Consider the following 16,542-nt stretch of genomic DNA (forward strand, 5'->3'; position numbering starts at 1 on the left):
ACCTAGCGCGGCTTTGAAAAAAAAAACCACCACACAAAACGACTTTACAACGGCGAATGGAACCTGCCGTCGCAGTTTTGAGGGGTTAGAGCGCCAAGCTCAAGAGTATGCTGTTGCACGACGAAAGTGATACCTAATTCGCGGGGCTCACGTGTATGGCATGGCAGCATCTAAACGCGACGGAACATGAATGGAGCCGAGAACGTGCAAGTCGACGATGTTCATTTTGTATGCGTTCGCATTGTAATGTTTTTATTTGAATGATTTTATTCTAGTTTTAAAATGTTAACAGATGTTGTATAAGATATCGATGTGTGTATTCACATAACCCATTATGCTAAAGTCATACCATCAACAAACTATAGACTTTAGACAAACCTTTTAAGCTTTTATTTAAAATTTCACTTTCTAGAAAAATAATTTTCATTAAAATGTATGTTTAGTTGCTATGCTAAGTTTTCGTTATGAATTTTAGTTTTCAATTCTGTTCCTAAATAGACTTTAACTAACATCCTACTCATTAAAAAAAAACGGATTGGCTAGATTTTCTAGCTTGGTCAACCACACAGCGACATTTGATTCACCACATGAGTACCGTAAGGGAGTCACCTCGCACCTCTTCTGTTAATAATTTCGCGGATAACTTGTGTAGCACGTTTCACTCCGACACACTCTTTTACCTTTGTGCCGATGACGACCTGAATTTATTCAGGAAAATCATCGGCGGACCGTTGTTGACAATTTTACCTAACAAATTGACATGGGCACATTTGAAAAATGGTAAGCCTCTCGGGGGTAAGAAGCAAACATTTTTGTTTATATATTTCTAAACAAACTTTGTTATGCATTTCATAAACATCATAAAATCATCGAATAACATTCGAAAAAAACAGCATTTGCCTACCAAAGTGAAGACAACGTATGTCAAGGCCGTGCGAACGGGGGGGGGGGGAGGGGGGGGGGGGTTAGGGGTTTAACCCCTCCCCCCCCCATGAAGATTTTTCCCAAGTAAAATTTTACCATAGTTTTGGAAAGTAACTTGATGATAAATAAGTGTTAGCAAGGAGTCAAAAATTTGGCTCGCCTCCGGAATTTAGTCCCTTGACTTGAAACATTTCATTCTACGACACTTTATCACGTTCACGGTTTAAAACTAATTTTCATTTTAAACTTCGATTTACCATTCAATAAACTTTTTGTATTGAAACTCCTAACTTGACATACAAAAACCCTACTTCGTCTTTAGAATGGGTTTTTATTAAGAAGTGTGTAACTAGTAATCATTTATTCATCGAATACTAATTTTATGAATCAAAAAGTTGGAAACCATGCAATAGGCACAATGTTCAACAGAATTAGCAGAAAAACAAATCAAAAATCTTATAACTTTAATTCAGTTTTAATAAAATCGTTTACCGTCTCTAAAAATGTTGTGCTGATATGAAATATTCTTCAAGAAACCAATTTCAGTCTTAATTTCATTTTGTATTTCTTGTTCTTCCTCAACATAAGTTTTGAAAAGGTTTTGATCAATAACACAAGGTCACAAAATCTACATTTTTCCAAGATGCAATGAATTTAAAAAAGTAATTTTGTTTAACTTGAGTGCCCAAAATCTAAATATGCTATTTTTCTTCAAATTTTTTTTCAAATGTAGGTTTAATAGTTTCACCTAAAAATGACACATTTAAAAAAAAATGTGATAGTCTAAATTAAACAAAAGATTCGAGTTCAGGACGCTAAAATCTACCAAATCAATCATTAAAATATAAGCACTAAAATCCTTTTCTCTTGAGTTATCAATGAAATTTCTTAAATAAGTTTAAATAATGGTAAGACGTGATTATTGAAAAAAAAAAAATATTTCTTAATATTATCTTTTAAATCATAATAAATATATTGTTATAATTTTCAAATGAATTTACCGAATTTCATAGTACAGTTTTTTCCAATTTTCAAAAAAAATTACCGAATTTTAAAGTCAAGCTAATCAAATTTTTACAAATACTTTTAATAGGTTTGTCTATGTTTTTCAATTTTGAATTTATGTGTTTTAAAACAAAAACCTTTATCTTTTTCCTAATCCAAAATTAAAATTTCAAATCGCGATAATTTTTTTTTCATATTCGAAACACATCAACTCTTGAGTTGAAAATGAAGAGAAGAAATGTAAATTAAGATGAGTAATAAATATCAATTATTATCATTTTCCTAACTATCAATCAGTGGTTAATTTTTTACCTGATCTGACATTTATATATTGGACATTATTCGAATTTAGATTTTTTTTTAAATCTGTGTTTTGGAAATAATTACATATTTCAAATTTGAAAACTTTGAAACTGCTGAACTGCTGAGAAATAATTTTGAAGCAAATTTCTACTTCAGGGTAAGGAACATTATTTTGAATAATTTATCAATGACTGACAGAAAACATCATTGATATGAAACTTTCATTGTGATTTGTTTTAAAAAGATTTATCATTTTATCACTCAAATTTGTTATTTTTTGAGTTCGTGTGAAAATTATTTGTAAGGAAATTATGTTAGAAATCAATTTCCTTCTATATTGTGTATTTTTGGTATTGTTATTATTTTTAGCTAAATTTGAATTTCGTGAAAATGCAGAGTCAGTCATGTGGAGGTAAAGTATCTTGCGAGACACAATGGTCGCGCAGTACCAATGGCTGCACATTTTCAACTTTGATCATAATTATCTCCAAAAATCATGAACTAGTATTTTAATAGTCCACATTTTCTGATTTCCACACTATTCACTTATCGCTTGGCAGAGAGAATAAAAAATTACGTTGTTTTTTAATCTCAGGATTTTTTTTTAGATTTTCCGTTTTTTTGTTGTTGTCAATAAAGAAGCTCTATTTTTAATTTGGTTTAATTTTTGTACACTTTAGCGGGGCGATCTAAACAAGAAACATAGGCGTGCGCGGCCATTGATACATCGAAATGGCCATACTTTTCCCATATCACTTAAGGATAAAAAACCCAGCAAACCAATAAGCACTGTTATCCGCTCTTTCGAAGCTGCGCTGCTGCCATCTGGGGTAGTACGATGTAGCGTGAGCAACATTCTGGGTGAACGGTAAATTATAGACAACTTTACATTGCTTCGAGTTAAGTTTTCATAAATCCAAATTATTTTGAAAAAAAAAACACTCCTTTGAAAAATTGGAGTTTGTTTTGAAGTAAATTTAAATAAATTAGCCTGGTAGGAGAGTCAATTCTATCTGATAGTTCCATTTTAAAAAAGTCAGTCGGTCAGAGAAAACTAACATGGGGCCGTTCAGATACCACCTGGACAACTTAGGGGGGAGGAGGGGGTATGAAAATGTCCACGGAGAGGGGGGTAAGGGTTTGGGTAGTGTCCACGTGGACATACTTACTTTCAAAACATTTTCTAAAGGTGTTAATTGATTAAATGTTTTAATCAAAATCTTAAAATTGCAAAGCTTACCAGTTTAAGTTTAAGCAACTATAGTAGCCACTTTAAAGCAAGCTATAAATATGATAATTTTGAAATTAATAATAATTATAATTATTACAAATTAGATTAAAAAAAACAATTTCAAATCTGTCCACGTGGACATACGGGGAGGGAGGCAGGGGTTTGCCAAATGTCCACGGAGGGGGAGGATGGGGTCAAAAATCTCATTTTTCTGTCCATGTGGTATCTGAACCGCCCCTATGTGAATCAATCTTTTCGTCCATTTTCTTAACTTTTAATTTTTGCCAATAATCTATATTTTTTATCATATCTTCATATTAAACTTTATGCGATTCTCGTTGGTCTATATAAAAGAACGATTTTCTCGTTGTTACTTTAAACTATAACTATTGGATTTGGTTTAGTTGTTGCATTTAATAAATACGTTATATAAAAATTTAAATAGTTTCAGCCTAAGACAGTATAAAATGTTAAGTTTTAATTTAAAATTTTCTACGGCTAGTGGTTGTATAAATATAATTTTCAAAAAAATTTTCCAAAAAAAAAATGAGATCATGAGGTCCGATAAAAATACAAAACATTTTATAACCCTTGAACGATGGCAATTGAAAAGCATTTAAGTAAACTTGAATTGTGTAGTAATCCAAGGATATAATTTTTTTTTTCATGTCAACCACCATCAAATATAAAAATCCGCTTTCCGGCTTTAAAATTATTACGCCTGATTCTATGCAGCTGCAGAAGGAAACCTAAAGCCTAGTCCACACTAGGAGACGATTCGTCTCGAGACGGTCTCCCATTTTCTTCGGGAGACACTGAGACCGTCTCAGGTTTCCAACAACAACAACAGACAACAAATAAGTTCGTCTCATAACAAAAATCGTAGTTAATGTTGCCTAATGTGGACTAGGCTTAATAGAAAATAGCAAAAATTTATGTTTTTTCGAATAAAAAATTCTACCTTACCAATTGTTGGGTCTTTCCCAAATTTTAAAGGAACGTTAATTGACTACTCTTTTAACAAACTGCAATTGAAAATGTGCATTTGGCTCGAGTTTTCATTCAAAAATATGTGAAATACTCAGAATAGTTTTTGGAGTAGTAAAAAATTGACCTTTTTTGATGTCGATTTGCGATGCTTCACGGTACATACACATTTTCTCCTATAGCTCACAATAATCTCTGAACCTTCTACTCCAAATCTGTATCCGTCATATTTTGAAAATCCTAACCAAATCAAAGAAAATAATGATTTATTAGAAGCTAGTATTTCCACCCGTTTGTTTACATTTTTTTGCACACACACGAGCTGTCAAAAATTAGCTTCGAAATCGCGAATAAGCCAAATAAAGGATTCATAACACCATTTCAGTGCTTATACGCCGTATAAAATGACAGACAGAAAACAGAAATATATTTTATTTTTATTTTATCTATCCAGTGGGTTGTACCCACTGGCAAAGTATTTTGACATTTCCCCATACACAGCAAAAAATTTCTAAAAGTACACGGAATCTAAAAAACGAGTGATCTATTTTTTCTTGAGTATAATTGCAAAAAGATGTAATTTTAAACTCTTTTTGATGTAATATTAGACTTTTTTCAAAAATAGGATAGAAATAAACTGTTTTGATGTTATTTTACATTGCGTCATGCAAAAATCAACCGGTCAATGAAATTTATGTCACAAACAGTGTAAAGTTAGATCTGTTTGATTAATTGAATGTAAACAAAGTAAACAAGTCGAAAAATTATTCGGAAACGAGTCGATCAAAGGCGTAGCTACCTACAGCAGCACTTCTATAGAGTCTTTTAAAGTCGTAAGTATACGTGAAATGAAGAATACGGTTGAAACTGACTAGTTTTTTCTCCATTACAGCAAGGTCAGATTTTTTCGCAGAGGCTGATATCCGGACAGCTATTATCCGGAGAAACTTTTGTCAGATCAATTCAAGTGTCCAAGTGCTAAGCGAAAGATCATGATTTTCCGGAACCATTCGAGGATACTGATGACGCTGAACTGCAGTAAAAACATCCCCGTGCTGGGAATTCTGATGCAACAACAATTCCAGCTTGACGCTTTCCGTGATGGTGTTTTAATTTTCAGTTATGTAAATAAATGTGAATTAAAAATAATACATATGGGTGTATTCATTCAAAGACAAAAGCAAAAACCTGAATATTTAGCAAAAATATCCATATTTACGATAATAAATTTAAAAATTTACATCCCTGTGTATTTTTACACGACGGCTTCTGTGATCCGATCTCGTGCATTGATTTCGATCTAAATTTACACGCCTCAAAAATTACATCCTGGAAAAAAATAAACCGTGATAGAATTTTACATCGAAATCGATGTTCCGTTTTCGTGCATCGTTTTCAATCTAAATTTACACGAATTTTTCTTGCTGTGTAGGCCATAGAAAACCGAAATACACGCCAGAAGTGGATTTTTTTTATTAGCCCTTTAGAGCTACTTAGCACTGAAAGGCATGTTCTATATCCGACTATAATGCCAAGTTAGAGCCATTTCTTAACCCTCATCCGCATTAGATTTCATTACCCTAATCAGCACTTGTGGTGTCAATTTGACACCACAAGCTCAAATCGTTATAACTTTTGGCGTATTAGACCAATTTAAACAAAACTTACATCAAAAGAAACCTTGTAATGTCAGTGAAATATGTTTAGAAAATTATATATAGCTAAAGTTACAAGTTTTCTCGTTATTCAGCATGAAAGAAAAAAAATCCGAAAAAACATGCCTCACGAAAACTGCTGTTGTTCATATGTTACACGTTCAAAAAAATATTTGCCTTATGCATATGAAAGCTGAAGTTAATGCCTACATCATGAAGACAAGAAATATTTTTTTAAATTTTTTTTAATGAAATGGTCACAAAAAGTTCAAAAAAGTGGTCTAAAAAACCTACTTTTCATTCGATTGCTAGTAAATACTGTTTGAGCGATGGTAAAGTTTTGAAAAAAATATGACTACAAAATGCATTAAAATTCCAACATTTTGCTGTCTTTAGATTTTTGATGCAACAAAAATTGAATTTACTGGAATTTTTCAAAGTTCACTACTTCGCGCGATTTTTTTACAAATTGAAATTTCATCTGTTTTTGTGGTCCACCGTCAGGTTGTACCCGGATTATCAGTGCTTTTACTTTGTTTGGACAAAGCAAGAGTATATTCATTGGAAAGCACATTTAATCTTCATTCTAGTGAGGTGCTGCAATTCACGCTGTGAGATTTCACAAAAATATGAAAATTATAAACGTAAAATCATTCCTGAATTTTTAGAACTACAAGCAGCCGTCCAGCAAAACGTGTTTGTTTGCTCTCCGAGTAGGTACGGTGGGTGGTGATTCGGGCAGAGAGCGAAGCCGACAAACGAAATAATGATGCGTGTCGTACATTTCTTGGTTGAAAATATTCTATTGAGAGTAGTTTGCATTTGCTATTCACGACACGCATCATTATTTCGTTTGTCGGCTTCGCTCTCTGCCCGAATCACCACCCACCGTACCTACTCGGAGAGCAAACAAACACGTTTTGCTGGACGGCTGCTTGTAGTTCTAAAAATTCAGGAATGATTTTACGTTTATAATTTTCATATTTTTGTGAAATCTCACAGCGTGAATTGCAGCACCTCACTAGAATGAAGATTAAATGTGCTTTCCAATGAATATACTCTTAGTTGGTCCAAACAAAGTAAAAGCACTGATAATCCGGGTACAACCTGACGGTGGACCACAAAAACAGATGAAATTTCAATTTTTTTAAAAAATCGCGCAAAGTAGTGAACTTTGAAAAATTCCAGTAAATTCAATTTTTGTTGCATCAAAAATCTAAAGGCAGCAAAATGTTGGAATTTTATGCATTTTGTAGTCATATTTTTTTCAAAACTCTACCATCGCTCAAACAGTATTTACTAGCAATCGAATGAAAAGTAGGGTTTTTTGACCACTTTTTTGAACTTTCTGTGACCATTTCATTAAAAAAAATTTTAAAAAATATTTCTTGTCTTCATGATGTAGGCATTACCTTCAGCTTTCATATGCATAAGGCAAATATTTTTTTGAACGTGTAACATATGAACTACAGCAGTTTTCGTGAGGCATGTTTTTTCGGATTTTTTTTCTTTCATGCTGAATAACGAGAAAACTTGTAACTTTAGCTATATATAATGTTCTAAACATATTTCACTGACATTACAAGGTTTCTATTGATATAAGTTTTATATGAAGTTCATAATAATTCAAACGACTTAAATAGATTTTACTGTTGTGGTGTCAAAATGACACCAAAAGTCGGAAAAGGGAGTTTTTTTGTGCAGGCTTCCAGGGTTCGTCCATAAAAAAAGTAAACATCCAATATTGAAGAACTTTTGAATTCATTTAGGGTCCCCGAAGAAATTTTTGTATTTTGAAGCTTCTGAAAAAAGTTACAAGCCTTCAAACTTGCAATGGTGTCAAAATGACACCCTAATGCGGATGAGGGTTAATGTTTAAAGGTTACTTGAAAATTCCACAATGTTAAAATTTTTCCTTGAAGTACGTCAAGCACACTACATTTCAGTGCTTTTCTTTTCAGAATCGCACAAAAAATGGACTTTTCACAACACAAAGAACATCCACCACCGAAAGCGCAGCCATTGGGTCTCGCATGGCAGTTACTACAAGACATACAACAGTTCAGGTTTTATAACCGACTTTAAGACCATGTTTAAGTTTCATAAGAGGCCTGAAGAGTCTTATAAATCAAATATTGCTACTTGGGATACGTACAGACTTGCAAGTTTTCAGATGATCATTTGAAATTGACACTCACCGTAATAGTTATCAATTCAGCAGCACAAGGAATTTCGTTGTGACGCTCAAAGATTTCGATGTCAAACGAAATTCGTTGAACATCACATCGAGAAAAAAAAATCCCAATTCAGAATCCCATTAAAGAAATCTTTAGCTATATTCCCCACTTTTTGCCCTAGTATTTTTTTCACGACAAATTAATTTGTTACTAATCTTTGGATTATTTTAATGTATCATTATTTGATTAGCTTTTCACACTAGCGGCACACGCTTAGTTGAACGACTCCAAATGCTTCGATAAAAAAAAATACGAAAGCCCTTTACTGTCGCTACTTTCATAACAGTCCCATATGCAAAAATAAGCAAACGAGAAAATCAGCTTTTTCTGTTTTGGACAATATTTTTAAATTGTGACCACAATTTTCAGCATAAACGAAAATCGTTTGATGGAATGTGTCCTAGGTTGTCATGCAAAATCGTAAGATCTGAAATTTACGAAATAAGGCCATTGGTAAGGTCGGAAGCACCATTTTTATTCGTTATGGGACTGTTATGCGAGCGTATTTGAGACCGTACTCGCATGACAGTCCCATACAGAATATGTTTTGCTCACCAAACTACTTTCTAAGACTAAAATTTGATCATTTTTGAACTTCTAAATGCAGTTATCAGAAAAAAACATACTTTTGGAAAAAAATATCGTGAATTCTACATTAAGTTGAATCGTTTTACGATATTTGATTGCATTTGATAGTTTTTCGCTCAGGAAGACATTTCTTTCTTCTTACTGGCCTTCCTTCGAAAACTAGTGTGTATAATTCGACATCAAGTGAGTGGAATCTTTTTAAAATGATTCAAAGAAAGAAATCAAAGACTATTTCGCCGAAAGGAACATTGAAAAGTAACTAATATTATATTATATTTCAATGTATTTTTTTACATATTTCTACGCAAACTAAACAATTTTTTTTTTCTAAAACTCTTTAAAAAATATTTTCGCAGTGGCTGAAAAGTACTACATTATGATTTCAAGATCAATTTAACCGGAATTGTTTTAGCAAAATTATTGAAATTGTGGAGCAAAACAACGAATAGATGCCAACTTTGCTAGAATCGTATTAGAAATCTTGAAAACCTGTTAATTTGATACGAAAAGACTACGTGTTAAAAGACGACGAAGTATTTGTCATAATTTCTAACCGGTTAACAAGTTTTAGAATACAATTGTTGGAAATTTGAGGCCCTTTACATTGAATTTTTGTATTCACCATGATTTTCTATTAAAAAATGAGTAAAATAAATTGGAGAAATATCATTTATAACCGGGAAAAAAGCGGGCAAAACTTTGGAATTTGAAAACGTAAAATCGCCAGCAAACCTGAATATATATAATCAGCTTTTCAACTTGAATAGGGATTTGCCTTAAAATACTTAAAATCATCAGATTGCAGGAAGATAGTTAGTTGTTTTCTGAATGCAGTTATATTAAAACAGGGCTGAACTTTTATCGTTGGAATGTAAGATATTATTTTGTATCAGGGTAAAGACCTTAGATTTCAACAGGAGCTTGATTTCGATACAATTTTTAACATAAGACATATATTCTAGCGTCCAGCGATCACTTTAATGCAGTTGCTAACCCTGTTCCGGCGCAGTCACAACGAACAGCGGTCCACAACAATTAATTACAATAAAATACGAAGACATCAATGAATTACAAACGAAATACGAAAAAACGCTATAAAATACGAATGTTAAGTGAAATAGTTATAAGGGAAGAAATATCTTGTAAATAGTACACATAAAACATGAATTTCACCGAACACAATTTCACACAACACACAACACAAAACATTGAATTGACAACACTGCACACTCACACCATATAGTTCTAAGAGTGAGAAAAATCTTGACGAAAAAGTGAATCGTGAATTCAAACAATAGCTCGTAAGTGACATGTATGTATTTATGCTTCAATAAAGATCACTTTTCAAAACCTATTCGCGCGAACGGACGTGTCTCCAACCGAAAATTTCGCTTCGCTTATCGGCCTTTGTTCTGCTCCGCCATCGCTGGTCAAGTTGATGACCAAAGTTGTTCCTGCTATTCCGAATCCTTCGACGCCGTTTGGGACCCAATTCCTGGGACAACAATAACGGAAGCCTGCGTCCGTACATGGTCCTTCATCCCGGATTGAATCGCGCACGTACCTGCCAGGCCTGGGGAATCATTTTCGGCATTCACCACCAGCATCAGCAGCAGAAAGTGCACTTCGATCAGCAGCAGCAGAAGCAATTAATTTGCTCATAAGTACCAGCAGCAGCAGCAATCAATCACCGCGGAACAACCAGCTATCCTGAAAGGAATCATCGTTTCAGTACTTGTGGTAATTTCGTATACACAATTACTTACGCTTTTTTCGACTTCCAGGGGGGTTGGTCATCGGTCCCGAGTGCGTAATTGAGGCTTTTACACGATAATCGACGTTGAACGGATCGAGTTGGAATTTTTCGGAAACTTCCCGGGTGATTTTTTTCCGATTTGTCAACATCAACAAACCGTAGGTTGGACCGGTCTGGTAAGTCATATGCCCACTATTCTTTCGCCGGAAACGGTTCCAAGTGAAAAGTTAGCACAATTGGTGCATGTTTCGGATATTTTTTATTATCGAATATTGTTCGTCGGCCATTGCTGTAGGCCATAGCAGATCAATTTGGAGCTGATTATTAACCCTTCAAGTCCCAGTAGCACAAAAAGTGCCTAATTCAAAAATATTTTTGAAAGTTTTTTTATTTTTGATTTTTTGCGAATCGATTGCGATTATCGATTTTTTGGGAAATTTAACCCTCTCAGTACCACTGGAAATTAATTGAAAACAAAAAAAAAAATATTTTTTCGGTATTTTGCGGTTTTTTTTGAATTTTTTCCGCTAAGCGATGAAGAAAGAAGTGGAGTTTAAGAAAAACTTGGTGATTTATCGCCAGGCTCGAGATTCAATGGAACGAGCCATGAATTTCATGCAAAATTTCGACCCAGATACGCAAGTTGAGCAAGCTTTAGCTCGAAAAAATGCTCTTGAGAGCAATTACAAGAAATTTTGCCAAGCCTCATTGAATCTTGAGAGCCTTGAGGAGGAGGAAAACACTGAGATAGATTTCGCGAAGGATATGGCTGCTTTTGAGGAGGATTACTTCACGCTTAAAGCGTTTTACGCATCGCTAGAGGTACCCCGCACGCCAGCACCAATGACAGGTTCATCGGGTCATTCTTTTCGGGCCCTGAAGTTGCCGGATATTAAACTGCCGGAATTCAGTGGCAGTATTTTACGGTGGTTTTCTTACTACGACACGTTCGATTCGCTAGTGCACAACAATGCAGACTTGTCAGATGTGCAGAAGTTTCACTACCTCAAGTCGACTCTTCGAGGAGAGGCACTGAAACTGGTTGAGAAAATGTCTGTCACGGGTAACAACTATTCGGTGGCGCTGAAAATGTTGACTGATCGGTACCAGAACTTGAACATCCTGGTACGCAGTCACATTGAGGCATTGTTTAAAGTTGAAAAGGTGCGCAAGGAGTGTCCTCGTGAGCTGACAAATTTGGTCGGCGACTTCGAGAACAACTTAGGAGTTTTGGAGAAGCTGGGCGAGAACACGAAAGGCTGGAGTTCACTTCTGGTGCATATGGTGTCAGCGCGGCTGGATCACAACACGCTTCGCGAGTGGCAGCGAGCAGCGGATAAAAAAAAGATGCCGACGTACGACGAGCTGATCAAGTTTATCCGTGAGTACGTGATGGAGCTAGAGACGTTGCAGTCCGATCGACCAGTGCGTGACTCCAGACCCAATCTCCAGAGCGTGAATGCTGCTACCGAGGTCAAATCCAACGACAACTGTGCGGCGTGCGGGAAGGGACATCGTTTGTATTTCTGCGAGCAGTTCAAACACATGCCGGTTACTCAACGTGCTGCGATCGTGAAAAAATCTGGATTGTGTGTCAACTGCCTCTTTGGAAAGCATTCGTTCGCTACCTGCAAGTACGGAGCCTGCCGAGTATGTGGAACCAAGCATCACAGGCTACTACACAATCCAGATGTGGATAAAGCAAGAGGATCCGGCACAAATCAAGTTCCGAAGCAGCCTTCCGTTTCCAATTTCGCTGGTGTCGATAGTTCGCTTCCTGTTCCTGTTCCTCTCAGCCTCTCCGCCAATACGCACTCGGGGACCAAACGTCTCGACCTCTCCCCTTCGAACCAAGTATTTCTCGCCACTGCTGTTGTCAAAGTCCTCGGTCCAAAGGGTACTTCGTTCCTCGCTCGAGTTCTGCTTGATAGCGCTTCGCAGCCGAATCTCATGACTGAAAGGTTTCGTCGTCTTCTAAATTCGCGGAAGACTCCTGGTAACACAGAGATCGCTGGCATTGGTGGAAATATTTCTGCAGTGTCGCTGTTTTCGACTGTCGCTACGGTTGCCTCACGGTTCAACAACTTCCGAGTTCCGCTGGAGTTTATTGTGATGGATAAAGTGACTAGCGATCTTCCAACTTGCACCATCGATGTCAACGACTGGGCCATCCCGGAGAATATTCGTCTCGCCGATCCATCGTTTGCTACGCGTGGTCCCATCGATATGGTGATTGGTGCACGGGTTTTCTTCGAGCTCTTGCGAAGCGGTCACTCCAAACTTGGCGACGGAAAACCAATGCTCCAGAATTCGGTGTTTGGTTGGCTCGTATCCGGTTTTCACGACAGCGGTTCCAATGCTGATGAAGTTCGGGTCCATTGTAACCTGTCGACGTTCCACGATCTTGAGCAGAGCGTTAGCAGATTTTGGGAACTTGAAATGTGCCAGACAAATTCTACGTTGTCAGTTGAGGAGCGCCTTTGTGAAAACCACTTCGAATCAACAACTCGCAGGGATGATTCCGGACGTTACATCGTTAGCCTGCCCAAAAAACCGGAACTTATCGGTCAGCTGGGAAATTCGCGTGCTATCGCCACTCGTCGATTCTACTGCCTCGAAAAACGTCTTGAGCAGAATTCCGATCTCAAGGCACAATATTCTTCGTTTATGTCCGAATATCTTGCGCTTGGACATATGAAATTGGTTGATGCTGTCGAGGATGCTCCGGGTCGCCATTTCTATTTGCCACATCATGCTGTTTTCAAGCCGGACAGTTCTTCTACGAAGCTGCGAGTAGTGTTCGACGGTTCCTGCAAAACCACTTCGGGTTTTAGCCTCAACGACTTGCTGCTGAAGGGTCCAACTGTTCAGGATGACATGATTTCGATCATTCTACGGTTTCGGATGCATCCTGTTGTCGTAACAGCTGACGTGACGAAAATGTACCGCCAAATCTGGGTAGCAGAGGAAGATCGGGCTTATCAGCGGATTCTCTGGCGTGAATCTTCTTCGGAACCACTTCGTACGTACGAGCTCACGACGGTCACCTATGGCACCACCACCGCACCGTACCTGGCAACACGATGTCTGCAGCAAATAGCCGACGATGAAGCCCAGAATTTTCCGAAAGCAGTTCCCGTAGTCAAACAAGGTTTCTACGTTGACGACGTTATGCGTGGGTTCGATACAGTGGAGGAAGCAGTCACAGCTATACGAGAAACGTCTCTGATGCTGAATTCCTGTGGTTTTTCTCTCTGTAAATACGCATCCAATGTTCCAGAAGTAGTTGAGCAGTTTCCAGCAGAGCTTCGAGAACAGGCCTCCGTTTTGGAACTTGATCGTTCGTCTCCAATCAAAGCACTCGGCTTATTTTGGAAGCTTACCTCCGATGAGCTTCTGTTCAAAGTTCCTGAATGGCCAGACGTCCCTTCGACCAAGCGAAATATCCTGTCGCATATCTGCAGCTTGTTCGATCCGCTTGGGTTAGTTGGTCCGGTGATTGTTCGTGCGAAAATGCTGATCCAGCTCCTTTGGGAAATGCAGTTAGGCTGGGATGATCCGGTTCCCACAAGTATTTCCGACCAGTGGATGGAGATATCATCGCAGCTCCCGATTTTGTCGCAGCTTTCGATTCCTCGCTTCGTGTTGACGGAGAAGCTAGCCACTTTAGAGCTTCATGGGTTTGCTGATGCTTCGCTGAGTGCATACGGTGCCTGCATCTACCTTCGTTCGATATCCGCATCGTGTGCAGTCACTGTCCGCCTGATGACAGCAAAATCCAGGGTTGCCCCAACTGAGAAGCGTAGACCTACCCTCGCACGTCTGGAGTTGTGTGCTAGTCTTCGTTTGGCTAATCTACAGAATCAACTGCTGGAGAGCCTTCAACTCCAATGTCCCCGGTTTCTGTGGTCAGATTCTACAATCACACTGCACTGGATTTCGCGCGATCCATCGAATTGGAATTCCTTCGTCGCCAATCGGGTATCGCAGATTCAGCAGTTAACTGAGACCGCTACGTGGCTGCATGTGCCTACTGAAGACAATCCGGCTGACCAGATTTCGCGTGGTTTGACTCCAGAATCCATCGTTGGCAATGAATTGCGGTGGAATGGTCCAAAATGGCTGCTTCGTCCTCCTCAACATTGGCCTGCGTCCGCGTATTCCTGGAAAACCCAGCCGCCGCCAGAAGTAGACACCGAGAAAAGGAAATCCGTTCCTATTTCCGCAGTTTGCACTCACCAAGAGTCCTGGACCCGAGAAACGTTGGGCTATTTTGATAGCTACTACCGCCTACTTCGAATCATCGCCCTTTGCAAGCGTTTCATGAACAACTGTAAATTATTGGAACATGCACGCACCGTGGGATTTCTGGCACCTTCCGAGATTCGTTCGGCAGAGCTGTCACTTCTGCAATGCGTGCAGCTCGAAGAGTTCGCTGAAGATCACAAACGTTTACGGCAAGGCTCGACCGTTTCGCAGAAATCTCCGTTGCTGAAACTTCGCCCGTTCATGGACCAAAATGAACAGTTGATTCGTGTGGGAGGTCGCCTCAAAAACGCTCCAATTCCATTCGACCGAAAATATCCATTCCTCATTCCGAAGAAGCATTTCATCACGGATCTTATCTTCCTCGACGCCCATGAAGAAACGTTTCACGCTGGACCTTCGCATCTATTGGCAGCAGTTCGTCGTCGTTACTGGCCAATAGATGGTCCAAATAAAGCCCGTAATACAGTCCACCAATGCATCATCTGTTTCCGCAACAAACCGAGATTCGCTCAGCAAGTTATGGCACATCTTCCTGCTGTACGCGTTACACCATCGCTTCCATTCACCAGTACCGGAGTTGATTTCATGGGTCCAGTGTACTTGAAACCTCCTCGCAAACAGGGCCCAATCAAATCCTATATTTGCGTCTTCGTTTGCATGGTTACCAAGGCCGCACATCTCGAACTGGTAATGAGCCTCACATCCGACGCTTTCATCGCAGCACTGAAACGATTCTGCTCCCGGAGACGACGTCCATCAGATATTTACTGCGACAACGCCACAAATTTCGTCGGCGCCAAGAACCAGCTGGAAGAACTTCGTGTTCTCTTCCTGTCGCAACGGCATCAGTCCGAGATTGCCAGAACAACAGCCCGAATGGGAATCGCTTTCCATTTCATCCCACCACGCTCACCCACCTTTGGAGGGTTGTGGGAAGCTTGCGTCAAGTCCGTGAAACATCACCTACATCGCGTGACTCTTGATGTCCTTCAGACGCAAGAGGAAATTACCACTACGGTCGCACAAATCGAAGCGTGCCTCAACTCCCGGCCGCTTACTCCCCGTTCCAACGATCCCACAGACCTCGAGGCCCTAACTCCAGGCCATTTCCTAATCGGTGGTCCAATCCTTGCTCTTCCCGAACCAAACCTTACCTCACTACCCTCCAATTACCTGTCCCGCTGGCAAGACCAACAGCGTGTTCTCCAAACGCTTTGGGATCGCTGGTACGTAGAATACCTGCCCACTCTACAGCGTCTCCAAAAATGGCCCGGTAAACACCCGAATCTAGCCGTCGGTGACATGGTTCTGGTCGAAGACAACAACTTGCCTCCTACGAAATGGCCTATCGCTCGAGTCCTGAAGACGATTGTTGGCGACGATGCGTGTGGCAGAGTTGCAGACGTGCTGTGTGATGGAAACCAAATCCGCCGTTGCTCAATCCGCAAAATGTGCCCGCTCCCACATTGCGAAGCCTCCACAGTCACGGAATCCGAGCGTCAGCCTTCCGCTCCGAGCTGCACTCCCCAACCATCTCCCACAGTTGATCTTCAGGCTCCATCCACACTTCCGGCCGCTGCTCAACTT

General features: G+C 38.9%; 1 protein-coding gene and 1 long non-coding RNA gene across 2 annotated transcripts in view; both read right to left on the reverse strand.

Moving 5' to 3' along the window:
• Positions 1-16,542, reverse strand: part of LOC129744543 (transcription factor Dp-1) — a 44,262-nt gene that overhangs the window by 10,993 nt on the left and 16,727 nt on the right. The gene's annotated exons all lie outside the window — the stretch shown is intronic.
• On the reverse strand, positions 10,230-10,917 carry LOC129744544 (uncharacterized). The gene is made up of 2 exons (XR_008736942.1): positions 10,697-10,917; positions 10,230-10,640 (listed from the first exon to the last, which is right to left on the reverse strand). It is a non-coding gene; the product is annotated as an uncharacterized LOC129744544 (long non-coding RNA).

Source organism: Uranotaenia lowii, chromosome 2 (assembly GCF_029784155.1).
Source record: "Uranotaenia lowii strain MFRU-FL chromosome 2, ASM2978415v1, whole genome shotgun sequence".
NCBI classification, from domain to species: domain Eukaryota; kingdom Metazoa; phylum Arthropoda; class Insecta; order Diptera; family Culicidae; genus Uranotaenia; species Uranotaenia lowii.